Raw genomic sequence first — 17,597 nt, 5'->3', positions numbered from 1 at the left:
TTTTCTTCTTCACTCCACCATCCCCAGAGTCAGACAAATAGGAGGCATTCAAAAAATACCAGTGAGCTGGGCGCAGTGACTCACACCTGTAATCCCAGCACTTTGGGAGGCTGAGGCAGGAGGAATGCTGCTTGAGCTCAGGAGTTCGACACTGCAGTGAGCCATGATTGCACCACTGCACTTCAGTCTGAGTGACAGAGTGAGACCCTGTCTCAAAAACAAATAAATGGATTTATTTACTGAACAAGGGACTGTTGATGCATACTTGAATAACCCACACACTCTGACCAGCTTACCTGTTTAATGCATTCTCGGATACTCTTGCTAGCCATGGATGGCTGTTGTCATATATCCTGCAAGACTCAGGGCAATGCAATGGTTAAGAATATGGACTGGGGGCCAGCATGTGGCTCACACCTGTAATGCCAGCACTTTGGGGGCAGGGAGGGGGGCAAAATGAGAGGATTGCTTGAATCCAGAAGTTCAAGACCAAAACTGGGCAACATAGTAAGACCTTGTTTCTACAAACAATAAAAAAAAATTAGCTGGACTCAGTGGCACACACCTGTAGTCCCAGATGCTTGGGAGGCTGAGGAAGGAGGATCACGTGAGCCCAGGAGTTCAAAGCTGCGGTGAACTTTGATTGTGCCACTGAACTCCAGCCTGGGTGACAGAGACTTTGTCTCTAAAAAATAAAAAAAGGGAGAGAATATGAATATGGATTCGGGATGTAGATTGACTTGCTTCGATCTCTGACCCTGTCACTTTCAACTGAGTACCCTGGGCAAATTAATTAGCTTCTCTGAGCTGTTTCCCTACCTGAGTAAAGGATGCAATCAGTAAGCAGCAGCCATTGTTATTCTGGCCAAACAATGGTTACCAGGCTTCTCTGTCTAGGAGAGTTGCTTGTGCCACCTTCTTCCTGAGTTGAGAGCCCCATCCCAGACTGGAGTCCCCAGAGACCCTGGAAAAGAAACTGACAAAAAACTGACAAAATGCAAAGTGCAAACTCAGTGACTGTGCCCCTGGGGACACTGAGTTAATGATCCAGGACGGTTAATGAGCTTCCTCCTTTGCTCTCTCACATTGCAGGTGGCATGGCAGCTTTCCAGACCCATCCACTGCCTCCACACCTGCCCCCTCTGCATACAATTTCTTTGCAGTGTCCTAAAAAGCTAACCAAGCTGAAATCACCTCTGCCATGGCTGTAACACTCCTGCACCATTATTCAGTGTTCTCTGAGGCCCCAGCTTCATTCCTGCCTCCTACCCCTTTCCATCTGTTGGGATCAATTGAAGGACTCGGCAATGATAACTGCTGAGATGGTCTCTTCAGTACTGAGTGTCTGGCCTTGCTCAGGGTTGGGGACAGAAGGAGGTGGCCCTGGAGAGCTTGCTTTGGTTGTGAATTCCTGCGGCCTCCCTTATGACCCCTGAGCATTCTTCCTGGGTACTTCCTGAGGTGGCTCACGTATTATAGTCACAATTACATTATGATTTAGTAAATGCCATCAGTGATTACCCCTGGAGAGGTCGTGGGCCATGGTGGCTTAGGCCACAGACTGGGGATCGTGTTGCCTGTGTTGAAATCCTGGCTTCATCATTTGACAACAGTGAAATCTCAACCCAAAGTATGTTAGCTTTTAGATTTCACACAACCTGCTTCCTGGGAGCCAGGCATTATTGATAAACCCAATTGCTCAGGAACTGACAGGGAACAGAAAAGAGATAGCCCATGCCCTCTTGGAGCTTATGGTCTGGTGGGGAGCTGATATTAAGGGTAATGAATGTTCCTCAAGCAGAAGTAGAGGGTTCCATGGGAGGAAAACTGAGGCAAGAATGTCAGAAAGGAGAAAGTGAGCAGGGATTGACATAGATTGAAGTACAGCTTCTGTTGGAATGGGAAACACACCATCTCCCAGTGAAGTTAGAGCCTCAACCATTATAATCTGGTCTACAGAGCTCCAAGTCCTCTAAGAATCCTGAGTTCTCCTCAGGTCCCGCGGATCACAAGTAAACCATGTCTTAGCTCATTCGCTCAGTCTAGGGGTTACTAACTTGAGTAGACACGCATACTAGGGCTGGAATTTAACATAAATATGAGAAACAGGCTGTATGTAAACTAAAGAACCTGGCAAGTGTGTTGGCAAATGGCAACTGGCCCAGGGCCTCAGTATCAGGGATTAATCAGGGACTAAACAGGAGCGTGGACACCTCTCTAAGGGGGTCGCCAGTACTCAGTCCAGCTGATTATGCCATGGGGGACAAATTGTCAGGTTTTCTGGTTTTTAACACAATTCAGATTACCTTCTGAAACTTTCAGATTTCTAAAAATCTGAGTAATTTAAAATTTAAGTCATTTTTAAAAATGTAAGGACCTCTAATGGGGTGATGGATGTGAAGTTGTTGATGGTCCATGGCCGTTCGTGGCCTTCCGGATTGTCCTTGTTGAATTGTCTTTCGGATGCTCCACCCCCAGCTTGAACCAAGAAAAATTCTGGGCGTGAAGGTGGCCTCTGCATCTCAGGGCTCCCAATTCAGAAGTTCTTCTTCAAAAGCACCTTTTAGATTTCAGCAGAGGGAATCTTGTGTCTGCTCCTTGAGAGTTCCCCTTCCATTGTGATGATGACAATAATCCCATTGCCCTTTCTGCTGTGCATGTTAGAAGCTCACTGTTCAATTTAATTGATTGTTTCTCCTGAATCCAGTATTTTTTCTTTCTTATCCTTCACGTGGTCTCATTGACTCAGGCAACTGTGCAGGCTCCTGTTCCACTTCCTAGGACTTAGTATCTGGCTCTGGACAGAAAAAATAAATAAATATTTTATTTACCTTTGTATCTAAAATACCTGGTACATGGTAGGCACTCTATAAATATTTGAGGGTTGGACACATGATGCATTGGCCATTATTTTTTGATAGTATAAGAAACGGACATAAGTAAAATAACTTTGTACATTTTGTAATCACTATTATTAAAGGACTCATCCCTTGCATTGCTCAAGTCCCTTAATTAGTTAGGGTGGCCAACCATACCAATTTTCTCAGGACTAAAGGAGTTCTTGGGATGCAGGATTTATAGTTTTAAAGCTGAGATGGAGCCAGGCATGGTGGCTCACACTTGTAATGCCAACACTTTGGGAGGTCGAGTCAGGAGAATCGCTTGAGCCCAGGAGTTTGAAACCAGCCTGGGCAATATAGAGAGATCTTGTCTCTACAGAAAATTTAAAACTTAGCTGAGCATGGTGGCATGTGCCTGTAGTCCCAGCTACTTGGGAGGCTGAGGTGGGAGAATCACTTGAGACTAGAAGGCAGTGAGTTGCAGTGGACCGAGATCGCACCACTACACTCCGGCCTGGGTGACAGAGAGAGAGACCCTGTGTCAAACAACAACAGCAACAACAACAAACAAACAAACAAAACCCAAACCTGAGATGGAGGGATTTCCCAGGATAAGAGACTGTCCCAGGAAAAGGGAGATGAGTTCGTCACTCTACCATAAATAAAGACCCAAAGAAAAACAATATTCTCTTGAAGCTCAAAAAGTTAAAAAAAATTACATTTTTCTGCAGATTGGGGTGTTTCCTTTCATCTTCTCATGGCAGTTTTGAAAGCTTTCATGTTTCCCTCTTTGCCTTGGCCTCAAAGTAGCTCCAAGGTAAGTTTATGGGTAATGTCAGTAGCAGCTGTCAGTATAGGTTGTATGAAATAATTGTTTCATTGCCTCTACCTTGCTTTTTACGTTTTTCTCTTTAGAAATTTTAACTTATGGTGCAAATTGCACTAGAATTATGTTAAACTACTCTTAACCAACATACATGAAAAATGCTTAGGTTTTTGTCTTTTGATTTCCCTTCATTTGGTTACTAGTTCATTCTATGTGTTTATTATATTATTTCAGGTGTTGGCAAACTATGGCTTATGGGCTGAATCTGGGCTCGCTGCCTGTTTTTGTAAAAAAAAGCTTTCATTGGAACACAGCCATGGTCATTAATTTACATATCATATATGTAATTGTATACATATAAACATATATTAATAATTTCTATGCCTCTGTAATAATAAATATTTAATCATTTATTTATGGCTGTTTTCATGCCACAGTGGCAGGGTTGAATAGCTGCAACAGGACTGTGTGGCCTTTAAAACCTAAAATATTTACTATCTGGGCCTTTACCGTTTGCCAACCCCTGTATTTATCACAAATTTCAATTTATTTTGAAAGGACTTACATATAGTTTCAACGTTTATACAGTATATGCATATTTCCTTTTTTGAAAATGTACAGTTTCAAAGTTTACAGGTATATATTTTCTGTTTACAAAAGTAATATGAATTTGTTATAAAAGTGTTAACATCACAGAAATACATAGTGACAATAGGGACCATCCCCTTTTAACTTAATTCCTATTTGTGGCCTCAGTTAGCTAGTTAACTAGGGTAGATTCCTACAGATTCTTTTCTGTGAATAAACTAACCTACACCTATCACTAAAATAGTACCAAAAAAGAAAGAAATCTCTATGTAAGCAAATTTTCCTGGGTAAGAATTCTTAGATTCTCCATCGGCAGCATTTTTCTGACATGCATTCACAGACATTGTCACTCATTGTTTCCAATATCCTTCCTCATTGATCTAGTTTAATGAGAAGTCTTTTCTAACTCTTCTCCACAACAGCAACATCATTGCAAGTTCTAATTATTCCTGGTACTTCTCATTACAATAATTATTCTTTCTTTATTATTACTAATTACTGTTGCTTTAAAACATCCCTCAGAATCAATGAGGATGGCAGATGCCTGGAGACCGTCACTTTACTTCCAAACCGCCACACTAAATAGTCAGGACTATGGCTTCAGCTGATTACCCACTTGTTTCTAGGAGAATGCCAGGACCAACAGCCTCATGCCACACATATCTGATAACATTGCTCACCTCCAGAAGCAATGGATGGAAGTCTCCTAGGGCCTCTGTCATCACTCAGAATCTTAGACCCATGGTGCTCTCTACATCCTGATTGCCTCACTCCTCTTGCCTCCCCTCACTTCCCTCCCCAGTTACTTCCTCCACCACCACTGGAATTCCCAATCTATAACCAGGAAACATCCTTACATTCCTCATGTCTTCTCCAAACATTTTGTTTCATTTCTTGTCTTAGCTTAAACCTAGTAGTCCCCTATCCTTCTTACTGGCTTAAGGTCAGCCTTCCCAAGTGTAGGTTGCTTTTCTCCTCACCCCATGTACCTCAGGCATCCCTTTTGCCACTTTCAAGACATTTCTTCCCATTTTACCTAAAAAATAAAATCTCAGACCCTTTCAAGTAAAGTCCTCAGATTCATCTCAATTCAGACCAGCTGCATCTCAAGTGCTTAATGGCCAGTGGCTGCCATATTGGACAGAATAGCTATAGTATCAGCTGATCCTCCTCAAAGTGGTCCAGTGGCTGCCAAATTGGACAGAACAGCTATAGCATCAGCTGCTTCTCCTCAGAGTGGTTCATGGCATCAGCTGCTCCTCCTTAAAGTGGTCATCTATCATCGCCTCAGTTATTAAAGCCTCTGATGCCTACCTCATCACCACCTTTCTTCCCACTCCATGTTGCTCATCATTCTTGATGATTTCAACATTTACACAGATAACTCATGTAACCCTTTGATTTCTCCATCCTTGGGCCTTCCCACTCAGCCATAATCTTTCCCCGACCAGCCCACTCTTTCCGTAGCCACATCCTGGACCTCGCCATTGGTGGTAACTGTACAACCCCTGAAATCTGGATTTCAAGTCTCCCACTCTTTGACCACTCTCCTTCTGTGACAGTCTTCACCCTAAACATTTCCCTAACCCAGTAAGACATTTAGTTCAGCCTTAGCCAATAATATAATGCATGCCACACAGGTCATTTAAATTTTTCTAGTAGGCCGAGGCAGGTGGATCACGAGGTCAGGAGATCGAGACCATCCTGGCTAACACGGTGAAACCCCGTCTCTACGAAAAATACAAAAAATTAACCGGGCGTGGTGGTTGGCACCTGTGGTCCCAGCTACTAGGGAGGCTGAGGCAGAAGAATGGTGTGAACCCGGGAGGTGGAGCTTGCAGTGAGTCGAGATCGTGCAACTGCACTCCAGCCTGGGTGACAGAGTGAACTTCTGTCTCAAAAAAAAAAAAAAAAAAAAAAAAAAAGAAATGTAAAATAAACAATTAAAATTAATTTAATAATATAATTTATTTAACTTAATAGATCCAAAATATTATCAATGTATAATCAATATTGAATTATTCATGAGATATTTTACATTTTATTCTTTTTATACTAAGTCTTTGAAATCCACGTACTTTATACTTCCAGCACATCTCAATCCAGAGTAGCCACATGTGAAGTGTTCAATGTAGCTAGTGGCTATCGTATTGGACAGAGAAGTTGTATTCCGTTGATTTAATTAGGTTTCATCTATCCTGTCCAATGTCCTTCTATTCATTCTTATCCAGTGTAGATTCCATATCCCATTACTATCATCATAGTATTCCAAGAGTGTCCTCCACTCTTTACTTTTTCATCCAGAAAAAAACTCATTACTGTTCGGACCAAACCATTGGTCTGTACCCATGCAATGGAATATTACAGCAGAAAATCACACATCTGGATTTTCTGGTGTGTGAAGCCTTGCTTCACTTTTACTTCATGGTCACACATTTCAAATGGACATATAATGCTCCCCAGAAACTTAACACATTTATCTGGTTAAATTTGCTTTTCTCCTCTCTGAGATTATTATTTCATATATTTTTGTCTCTTCTCAAATCTTCTTCATCCCTTCCTTCCCTGACCTCTACTTGCAGCAGATGCCCTGGCTTCATTCTTCACTTGCAGATGTCACAAATATACCCAAAATGAAGCTCTGCACCCCCTAGTCCATTCAATGCAGGTAGTGGTGCCATCACCAAAGCAAAAACCTGACTCAGTCTTAATTATTTCTTCACTTCTAATTTAACAACAAGTCTCATGTGGTTTGGCTCTGCTTCCCCACCCAAATCTCATGTCGAATTGTGATCCAAGGTGTTGGAGGTGAGGCCTTCTGGGAGATCATTCGATCATGGGGGTGGTTTCTAATGGTTTAGCACTATCCCTCTAGTGTTGTCTCATGATACAGTTCTCACGAGATCTGGTTGTTTGAAAGTGTGTCATACTTCTCCTTTCATTTTCTCTCTCTCTTGCCACCAACGTGAAGAGGTGCTTGCTTCCCCTTTGCCCTTCTGACACGAGTGTAAGTTCCCTAAGACCTCCCCAGCCATGCAGAACTGTGAGTCAATTAAATCTCTTTTCTTTATAAATGACCCAATCTCAGGTAGTTCTTTATAGCAGTGTGAGAATGAACTAATACAAAGTCCTTTTATCCAAAATGAATCTAAAATCTGCCTACTTCTCTTCTAGTCTATAACCACCACCCTGGATCTAGTCCCCATCATGTCTTGCCTGGGCTACAGAGACAGCTAGCTGGTCTTCCTTGTTTTCATTCTGACACCTCACAATTCATTTTCTACTGAGCAGCCAGAGAGGTCTTTAAAAAATATAAATGGGATCATGTCACTCCCTTTCTTGCAACTACTTGTTTCCATGGCTACAAAGGTCCTACATGATCTGACCCTTGCTTACTTCTTCACCATAATCTTTCACTACCCTTCTCCCTACTCACTGTGCTACAGCCTCACTGGCTTCTTGCTTATTTTCTGAGCATACCAAGTTCTTTCTTGCCTTCTGGCTTTTGCATTGTGGTTCCATCTGCTTGGAAAGATCTTCCCCTGGTGTTTTTCATGATTGGTTCCTTTCCTCCTTTTGCTTTTTAGAGACATCTTCCCTTGAAATCCCATGTAAAACTGTATTTTCGCCTCCCTCATCACTTACTCTCTTATCAATTCTCTGTGTTATTTTCCTTGTGGCATTATCCAAAACTATCTAGTTTATTTTCTTGTTTACTGCTTTATCAGCTGTTTACCCACTAGCAATAAGATCCACGAGGGTAGCGACTTTGTTTTATTCACTATTGCTTTCCCTGAGCCTGGCATAGTCCCTGACACATAATAGAAACTCAGTGAATATTCACTGAATGGATGGATGGATAGATGGATGGTTGGATGGATGGATGGACAAATCAAGGAATTGGATGTTCCAATATTTCAGGACTCCTCTCATAACTGTGAAATGCACAGACTTGCAAGATTGAATTTAACAGCCCAGCAAGATCATTAACCTCAAATTTGGGTCACTGAGATTGACAAAGTGTCCCCCTTTCTCCCTTGATAGAGATCATGTCTATAAATACTTCTGGGCATTTAAGCTCTTCAAATGTGATAAAACAGCAAGTCTAAATAGACTACTTTCCTGACAGGGTTGGGTCAACAGAATATATTACCCAGAGAGACAGATAGGGTTGAAGCCTCAGGGCTACATTAGTTAGAGAGCTCAAAGGATGTTCATCATGTAGACTGTACAGATAGGCTATGATCTAGTGGTAGTTCCGAGAACTTGTCATATATTCACTTAAAAAATCATGCTGGCTTCTGCATGGAAGATGGACTGGAAGGAAACAAGAGTTAGGAGTCTTTCATTTTAAACGCATTAAAATGAAAGAACATACTGATTCAGGTAACTGAGAAGGCTGGAAGTGCTTGGCTTCAGGTGTAGGTGGATCCAGGGACTCAAAGCTCTCATTAACCAAAATGTGGAGTTTAATTACCCCCCCTCCCTTGAGCACGGGATCTGGGGACTTGCTTCCAAAGAATGGTATGGGAAGGGAAAAAAACCAAAGTAATTTATAGTTGAGAAACCTGGCCAACATTGGCCAGGTGAGGAAGGTTAACGTCACCAGTGATAAATCATTTTGATAACATGCAGCCCCTGCTATAATGTGATGAGGAGGGCACTTCACTTCTGTAGTGTTCTTCCCCATGCCAATAACTCCAGGTCTAATCATGAGAAAGACATCAGACAAATCCAAATTGAGGGAAAGTTCACTTACTACGTGATCAGGATTCTATAAAACTCTCAATGCCTTGAAAACAAGGAAAGGCTGAGAAACTGTTGCAGACCAATATGTGACAACTAAATGCAATGTGGTCTCCGGGGTTGGCTCCCATAACGGAAAGTGTCATTAGTGGAAAAGCGAGTGAAATTTGAAGAAAGTGTGGGTTTATTTAATTGCAATCCACCAATGTTGGTGTCTTAGTTGTAATGAGTGTGCTGTGGTAATGTAAGATATTAACAATAGTGAAAACAGGATGAGGGGTGTCAGGGAACTCCGTGTGATTTCTCTGCAACTTTTCTGTAACTCTAACATTGTTTCAAAATAGCTAATTTTAAAAACTATCATCAAGACCCAGTTTCTATTTTTTAAAACCTGTATTTTTATTAGGAAAAATATATGCTAATCTTTTTACTATCTTTAACATTTTTAATTGTGGTAAAACACACATAAAACAAAATTTGTGATTTTAACTATTTTAAGTGCACAGTTCAGTGGCATTAAGTACATTCACATTGTTGTGCAACCATCACCACCATCCATCTTGAGAACAATTTCATCTTCCCAAATTGAAACTCTATACTCATTAAACAATAACTCTCTATTTCCCCTTCCTCCAGCCCCTGGCAAGCACCATTCTATTTTCTGTCTTTATGAGTGTGACTACTCTAGGTACCTCATCTAAGTGGAATCATCCAGTATTTGTCCTTTTGTGACTGGCTTCTTTCATGCAGCATAAGGTACTGAATTTTCATCCATGTTGCAGCATGTGTCAGGATTCCATTCCTTTTTAAGGCTGAATAATGTTCCATTGTGTGGGTAGACCACATTTTGTTTATCCATCCATCCACTGATGGACACTTAAATTGATCCCACCTTTTGGCTATTGCAAATAAAGTTTCTACTTTTGAGCTCTGACTTACTTGCTGTCAGCAAATCTCATGGGCAGAACTGCCAGTCACTCCAGTTTGCCTGACACAGTTCCAATTTTTGTCTGCTGTCCAGCGTAATTAATAGTTTCCCTTTTGCTCTCACAAGTGTCCTGATTTGGATGATACATTATATGGCCACCCAGTCTCTCTGTGTGGATCTCAGTAGTTCTGGGCCCACATCCTCCCAGCTGTAAGAGCAAGAGACAGAGTCTCTGATAAGAGTCTCCAAACTGAGCCTGACAGGCTCTGATGGAGTCAGATTCCCAACCTGGAAGCAATAGTCTGGCTAGGGGCATATCATGGTTTGATTAGCCAAGTGTGGGTTGAATGCTTATCTCCAGCACCAGGACTGGAGTTAGCTCTTCCCAAAACACATTAGAAGGAGGGAGAACTTATTTCTCAGGCAAAATTGGAGGTGGAATGAATGCCAGGGATGCAAAAACAGACGTCAACCAGGTGGAGAGAGATGAGGTCTTCAACTGATTTACTTTCCAACTCCCCAAATTAGAATGGGTTTAAGATTACATTTGGCTGGGCACAGTGGCTCATGCTTGTCTGTAATCCCGGCACTTTGGGATTAAACAGTAACTAGCCGAGGTGGGCGGATCACCTGAGCCTGGGAGTTTGAGGCCAGCCTGGGAAACATAGTGATACCGCTGTCTCTACAAAAGATACAAAAATTAGCCTGGCATGGTGGCACGTGCCTTTAGTCCCAGCTACTTGGGAGGCTGAGCTGGGAGGATCACCTGAGCCCAGGGAGGTCAAGGCTACAGTGAGCCATGATTGTGCTACTACATTCCAGCCTGGGCCACAAAGTGAGACTGTCTCAAAAAAAAAAAAAAAGAAAGAAAGAAAGAAAGAAGAAAGAAAGTGTTCACAATTCTTTGCTCTCACTCCGTTGCATCACAGTTAGTGTGTTAAGAATTACATGTACCTGCAGATGATCTTGTCTTGATGATAGCTCATAATGATCAGTTGTTACTGTTCCATTGTTTTCTTACCTGTGAGAGTTGGGAATTATTGTACTGCTTGTGAGTTGCAATTTACAGTTGCTTCAAGTTTCTTTTACATTTCACCCATGGGCAACGTAGAAATTTTGTTGTGTCAGTGGAGGAATACTGTGAATTCCATCTGGTGTGTGTCAACGGAAGGAAATGACTGAGAACCATTGTTGCAGGGGACAGGTGGCCATTTTCCATCATGAGAGGTCTCAGGGACACTTAGTGGGGCTGGCATAATTCTCAAGGTGCTGCATTCTGGGCAAGTCCCACCTGTGTGGGCAGCTGAGAGCAACACTGGCTGAGATCTCAGGCTAGAAAGAGGACAGCTTGTGTTGGAACTCCAGGGATGCCAAAGCTATGTAACATTTGGCAAATTACTTATTCTCTCTGAGAACAAATGGGACTAATAATTGTGCCTCCCTCACAGCATTATGTTAGGATTAAATAAGATAATGCCTAGGAAGCACTTGGCAGTGACTAGCACATAGTAAAAGCTCAATAAAGATTCACTGTTATTTTTGTTATCTTAGTTCAACTCCAGAGCCCGGCTTACAAGAAGTCAGCTTTTCAATCCAGGATGGCCTGAGACAGTGCAACTCAAAGTGGGGTCTGTAGACCCCACAGTGTCAGCATCAGCTGGAAGCTTGTTAGAAATGCAGATTCGGCCGGGCGCGGTGGCTCAAGCCTGTAATCCCAGCACTTTGGGAGGCCGAGACGGGCGGATCACGAGGTCAGGAGATCGAGACCATCCTGGCTAACACAGTGAAACCCCGTCTCTACTAAAAATACAAAAAAAACTAGCCGGGCGAGGTGGCGGGCGCCTGTAGTCCCAGCTACTCGGGAGGCTGAGGCGGGAGAATGGCGCAAACCCGGGAGGCGGAGCTTGCAGTGAGCTGAGATCCCGCCACTGCACTCCAGTCCGGGCGACAGAGCGAGACTCCGCCTCAAAAAAAAAAAAAAAAAAAAAAAAAAGAAATGCAGATTCATTGACCATAATTTAAAAAGTCAAAAAAAAAAAAAAAAAAAAAAAAACAGTAGATGTTGGTGTGGATGTGGTAAAAAGGGAACACTTTTACACTGTAAATTAGTACAACTACTGTGGAAAACAATATGGAGATTCCTTAAAGAACTAAAAGTAGAACTACCATTTGATCCAGCAAACCCACTACTGGGTATCTACCCAAAGGGAAATAAGTCATTATCTAAAAAAGACATGCATACATGTGCTTATAGCAGCACAATTTGCATTTGCAAAGATATGGAACCAACTTAAGTTCCCATCGACTAACAAGTGGATAAAGAAAAGGTGGTATACATATGGCATGGAATACTACTCAATCATTAAAAGCAACAAAATAATGCTTTATGCAGCAACTTGAATGGAGCTGGAGGTCATTATTCTGAGTGAAGTAACTCAGGATTGGAAAATCAAATATGGTCTGTTCTCACTTATAAGTGGGAGCTAAGCTAAGAGAATGCAAAGGCATAAGAATAATATAATAGGCTCTGGGGACTTGTGGGGAGGAAGGTTTGGAGGGGGGTTAGGGATAAAAGACTACATATTCGTTTCAGTGTACACTGTTCGGGTGACGGGTGCACTAAAATCTCAGAAATCACCACTGAAGAACTCATCCATGTAACCAAAACCAAAACTCAAAAACTATTGAAATAAAACAATTTGAAAAAGAAACGCAGATTCATGGGCTCTACCTTCTGAATCAGAATCTCAGGAGTGGGGGTTGCAGCTTAACAAGCTCTCTGGTGATTTCCCTGCATGCAAAGTTTGGGAACCACCATCTTAAAGTGCTTTTACATTAACCCTAGCTCCAGGCAGCGATGTTACCAAGCCACCGCTTGCCGTTGTGAGAAATGATGGAAAGGAGGAAGACAAAACAGAAGCAATGGGGTCTGGGGAGAGAGGCATTGATGTGCTGAGGCTGCTCTCTGGCCACCGGGACCTAGAGGTAGGAGCAGACTCCAGAGGCCACACCCCTCTCTGGAAGATTCAACATGCAAAGGAAGAGGGTGAGTGGCTATTTTTTTTCCTTTTTTCTTTTTTCTGAAATGGAGTCTTGCTCTGCTGCACAGGCTGGAGTGCAATGGCACGATCGCGGCTCACTGCAACCTCTGCCTCCTGGGTTCAAGTGATTCTCCTGCCTCGGCCTCCTGAGTAGCTGGGACTACAGACACCCACCACCATGCCCGGCTAATTGTTGTATTTTTAGTAGAGATGGAGTTTCGTCATGTTGGCCAGGATGGTCTCGATCTCTTGACCTCACGATCCACCTGCCTCGGCCTCTCAAAGTGCTGGGATTACAGGCATGAGCCACCACACCAGGCCTTTTTTATTTAGAGGTAAGGCCTCACTGGATTGCCCAGGCGGGAGTGCAGTGGCACAATCATAGCTCACTCACTGCAGCCTCAAACTCCTGGGCTCAAGCAATCCTCCCACCTCAGCCTCCTGAGTGACTGGGACTACAGGCTTGCCACTGTGCTGGGTTAATTTTAAATTTTTTTTGTAGAGACAGAATTTTACTATGTTGTCCGGGCTGGTCTCAAACTCCTGGCCTCAAGCAGTCCTCCTGCCTTGGCCTCCCAAAGTGCTGGGATGAGCACAGGTGTGAGTCACTGTGCCCCAATCACTATTCTTAATAATAGAAGGTTGTACTTTGCAAAAGTCTTTCCCTCCTCTTCTGGCTTTCATGATCTTGTGCTGTCCTGATTTTCCCTGACCCAGAAGAATCCTTTCACATTTCCTTCTTTCCCTACCCTGAAACACTGTTTTTCAGGACCCCACTCTCAGTCATTCTTATCACTCAAGTCTGCCTGCCATGCTCATAACTTCAACCACCAGCCAGCTGTCTGGGGCCTTTAGTTCTCTCTGGAACTGCAGATAAGCACTTTTAATTGCAAAAAGTTCTTTCCACCAAGCACCACTTCATCATCTCCAACTTAATATGCCCAACGCAGACTCAATTATATTCCTCTCAAACCCGATTTTCCCTGTGTGTCTCGTCCTGTTGAACGACTTCTTCACACCCCCACGTACCTTCACTCCAACCCCATTAGACTGAGAGCAGATTCTCAAATGCATGCTGGATTTTCCTGTCTCGATGGCTTTATTATTAACCTGCACCTGGAATTTTTTTTTGTCTAATGTCTTCCCATAAATTGCCTACTCTTCCCCCTTCCCCTTTCCAATAAATGGCACCAATGGCCTTTCTGTTGTGGAAGCCCCAAATCAGGAAGTCATCTATGCTACGCTGCTTTCTCTGATTCATATCTAATACATCAGCAAGTCCTGCTGCCTCTGTCTCCAACATTATTCATGATCCGTCCAATTCTATCTCCTCTGAAACCTCCTTAGTCCAAGGCACTGTCACCTCTCAACTGCACTATGATGAAACTTTCTGACAAGACCTCCCTGCTTCCATCCTTTCTTCACTGGACATCTGGAATCATCTTTCTAAACTGTGGAACATATCACTCCTGAGCTTTAAATCCCGCCTTGCCTTTCCCTTGTACTTGGAATAAAATTCAAACTTTTTAATTTTTAAGGCCTTACATGATCTGAGCCCTACTTATCTTTCTTCCATGTTGACTCTCATTTTGTCATGGAGGTGTTCATTCTGTTCTTTCCTTTTTAATAGACGGAATTTACTCTATTTCCCAGGCTGGAGTGCAGTGATGTGATCACAGCTCACAGCAGCCTCCAACTCCTGGGCTCAAGTGATCCTCCTGCCTCAGCCTCCTGAGTGACTCAGACTACAGGCATGCACCACGATGCTGGGCTAATTTTTAAAGTTTTTGTAGAGGCAGAATCTCACTGTGTTGCCCAAGCTGGTCTTGCACTCCTGGCTTCAGCTGATCCTCCCACCTCACCCTACCAAAGTGCTGGGATTACGGGGGGAGGGGGGGTGAGCCACCACACCTGTCCCTTATTCTGTTTCTTCAACACACCCAGCTCATTCCTGTCTCAGGACCTTGCACTTGCCATTTTCTCCATTTGGACTTTTTACACCCAGATCTGTACATGGCCGACCACTTTGACATTTTGGGAGATCACCCTACCCCCAAAGAGGGAGCCCTTTGCTATCCCTTTCTATCTTATTATTAGCTAATAACCTCTCCTGTCCTCTCCTCTTCTCTCTCTCTTTCTCTCTTTCTTTCTGTCTTTCTTTCTCTTCCTTCCTTCCTTCCTTCCTTCCTTCTTTACTTTCTTCTTCCTTCCTTCTTTCCTTCCTTCCTTTTTTACTTTCTCCTTCCTTCCTTCTTGCTTGCATGTTTGCTTTCTCCTTTCTCTTTCCACTTATCACTGGCTAAGAATACTTTTTTTAAAACTTGCTTGAGAGCAGTGGCCAGATCTGCCGTGTTAGCTGCTGCACCCCCCAGTACCTAGTCAGTACCAAGTCAGAATAGACATTCAATAAACAGTTGAATAAGTATTTAAGAGCCTTTCCATATCTTCTAGTCCAAACAAATTCCTTTTCTCTTAGTACTCTGTCATAGGTTACGTTCTAGAGAAAGACTGAGGCAGAGATTGGCAAGTAGGAAATGTGCCGGGCACAGCTCTTAGGTACAAAACGCCCATGAGGGAGCCAGAGAAGCAAGAATGGGCAGAGACAGAGGTTGCAGCAAGAAGGAGTTGCAAGAGAGAGACATCGGCTGATCCGGGGAGACTTCATAGCTGAGATGGCCCTGCAGAGATTTCCTTAATTAGGTAAGGTTCTTGTAGCCCCATGTCAGATGGCTATTGGATTAGGCTGTCCTAGGAGAAGGCATGACCTTACTCAAGGAAGATTCCTTCAGTTGAAGGCCGCTCTGAGAAGGATACAACTGTGAGCTAATGACAACCAGCACCCCTGGTAGCTGGGGGAATGGGGTCACAAAAGGAAGGTCTGGGCAGCCAAGATGGAGTCCACTACACACCCCATGCATAGTATTTAACAAAATGTGCCTTGTAGTATTTATTTATTTATGTATGTCTACCTCTTCCTGTCGATTTATCAGTCCCTAGAGAGAACAGGAACAAAGATTTCCCCCATTATCATGACCTCCATAATGCTCAACCCATGAAAAGTGTTTTGTAAGTGATGTCTGAGTTTAATTTAACAGAAAGAAATTATAGCTAACAATTCCCTTTATGTGTGGGAAATTCTCAGGGTAGACTCCACAAAATGGGTAATGGAAACTCTCTTTGGGTTAGAGATGGCAGACCACAGATAAGCTCCCAGAAATGTAGGCATGGGAGTGAGCAATCTTGTACTAAATGAATAAATTGCAAAGACTCTTAGCTATGAAGCCAGGTGACTTTCTCTACCTGAAAAGCAGACTACAAGCAAATGCTGAGCACCACTGATCTGGTCTCCTGGCCCACAACATTATCGTGTGTCAGTGCTTTTATAAAATGGAAATTTGTTGGAAAATTCAGTATATTTTGCTGCATTCCTTCCAGACACGATACCTAGAATACATAGACTGGAGAAAGGAACCAGAAGAAAGGGGAATAATTAAGAAAAATAATGGGTTTCTAGAGTTACAACCCTATTTAGTAAAAAAAATTGATGTGTTATTCTAATGGGCGAATAAGTGGACAGGATAAAACAGGGGATGCCAAACATAGGCTCTTGACAAGGATTATAAATTTAGGGTTCAACTATTTCAGATCCTTCTTGGTTCCAGACTCTCCACCCAGCTAGAATGGCTTATGTCTCTTGCATGCCTGTCTCCTAGACTTGCAGCTCTTGGGGTTTTACCAGTCCTATTCTAGCTGGATAAAGACAATATAAGGTGCAAGGGCAATAGCAGGAAGGGTCCTATTGACTTAGGAATTGGAGGAGCACCTGGAATGCAGAGAGGGAACAATCTACTTGGAATGTGACAAACTGCTGTGACTGCATCCCTTTGGACTCCTGGGTTAAACACAGAAAAGCAGAGACAAGAGTGAGATCCACAAAACCTTTGAAATTGTATTATTGTCATGATACTTCCCACAGTATGGGAACAAGACTCTGGATGTCCCCAGCAAACTCAAGGGAGTTACATGCATTTGAACAGTGTTTAGTAAATCACCAACCAATCCCGCCATTCTTCTCGTCATCTTAATGACCTACTATTGTGTCAAGTGTCTGGGAGGGACCCTATTCATCAAAAGAGGCCGTTTAAGCAAATTTCATGTACATGATGGGTTTGCATGATTTCTTTGTATTTCCTGTTTTTGAGATCTTAGTGACTTACGACATTCAGCATATGCTGAGTATATTGGACAGTTTATTAGAAGGTTCCAGGGCTTATTCAGCAGCTTGGACCCAACAGCCTCACTATGTCTACATAGCAATAATACATTAGACAAATACGCAACTGGAATCTAAACAGATTATGAAGATTGACAATGGGATGGGTAAGTTTCCCAGGCACTAAGTGTTCCAAGGCAGGGCAGGCTCTGTGGGCCTAAGTGTGTGCTCTGGGACATCTCACATAAAGTTGTGGGGCTCTGCATGTGGTCATAAAGACAGATCTGATGATACTAGACAGGTCATTTGGAAGCAGATGGGTCTTCTCAGGGAGACTCTATTATGGGTTGAGTTTTGTCCCCCAAAAAAGATATGTTGAAATTTTAGCCCTCAGTACTTCCGAGTGTAAACTTAT

At 42.9% G+C, this 17,597-nt stretch overlaps 1 long non-coding RNA gene across 1 annotated transcript in view; it reads left to right on the top strand.

Moving 5' to 3' along the window:
* Positions 1–7,218: 7,218 nt before the first annotated feature.
* LOC115895151 overlaps positions 7,219–17,597 on the top strand; it is a 35,315-nt gene continuing 24,936 nt past the window's right edge. Inside the window, exon 1 of the long non-coding RNA XR_004055306.1 lies at positions 7,219–7,297. This is a non-coding gene — a long non-coding RNA (uncharacterized LOC115895151). The remainder of the gene's footprint in view (positions 7,298–17,597) is intronic.

The sequence above is a fragment of the Rhinopithecus roxellana genome, chromosome 20, assembly GCF_007565055.1.
Source record: "Rhinopithecus roxellana isolate Shanxi Qingling chromosome 20, ASM756505v1, whole genome shotgun sequence".
Lineage (NCBI taxonomy): Eukaryota > Metazoa > Chordata > Mammalia > Primates > Cercopithecidae > Rhinopithecus > Rhinopithecus roxellana.
The sequence above is the reverse complement of the archived record's forward strand: the minus strand, read 5'-3'. Positions and strand labels throughout refer to the sequence as shown.